The 702-nt window shown below is 41.5% G+C and overlaps 1 long non-coding RNA gene across 1 annotated transcript in view; it reads right to left on the bottom strand.

Annotated features, from left to right (window-relative positions):
* Positions 1-702, bottom strand: part of LOC106871862 (uncharacterized) — an 89,742-nt gene that overhangs the window by 1,191 nt on the left and 87,849 nt on the right. The gene's annotated exons all lie outside the window — the stretch shown is intronic.

The raw sequence follows: 702 nt of genomic DNA on the forward strand, positions 1-702 counted from the left end.
ATATATGCAAACACACACACATATGTGCATACATATGTATGTATACTGATATGCATATATGGGTGCAGGACGTCACAAAACGTAAACAACATGAAATACGAAAATAACGTTGGGTACGCGAAGAACGAGAGAAACAATGGAAAACAAGACAAGTAACATAAAAAACGACCCTTCCTCAATTGTCGGCAATGAACGACAAGGTAAGTCTTTGAAGGCAGTTGCTCCTGCGAACCAAAATAAAATTTAGGATTTGAGGAGGGTCAAACTTGGTAACAAAAACAGGACATAAAACAAACGAAACAAAACGAATACAAGCATGGAGGGCCGTTAGGCTCAGACGAGATAAGGTAGCGAACGCTGGTAGAAGATGCTTTGATAAGAGAAAAGTTAGGAGAGGAGACAGATAGGCATACGTCTGGACTGCACAACAGACTGAAGGAAAAGAAAGATGATCACGTGAGGAAAGGAAAGATGGACGATGGTCACGTGTGAGCAACGAGAGAGAGAGAATAAAGGAGGAAGAGGAAAAGAGAGAGAGAGAGAGACAGACAGACAGACAGATAGAAAACGGTGAAGGGGTGATAAAAAGAATTAGAGAAATGAAGAGAGAGAAAACGAAAGGGAGAGAGAAAGAGAGAGAGAAAGAGAGAGAGAAAGAGAGAGAGAGAGAGAGAGAGAGAGAGAGAGAGAGAGAGAGAGAAA

The sequence above is a fragment of the Octopus bimaculoides genome, chromosome 4 (assembly GCF_001194135.2).
Source record: "Octopus bimaculoides isolate UCB-OBI-ISO-001 chromosome 4, ASM119413v2, whole genome shotgun sequence".
Taxonomy (NCBI): Eukaryota; Metazoa; Mollusca; class Cephalopoda; order Octopoda; family Octopodidae; genus Octopus; species Octopus bimaculoides.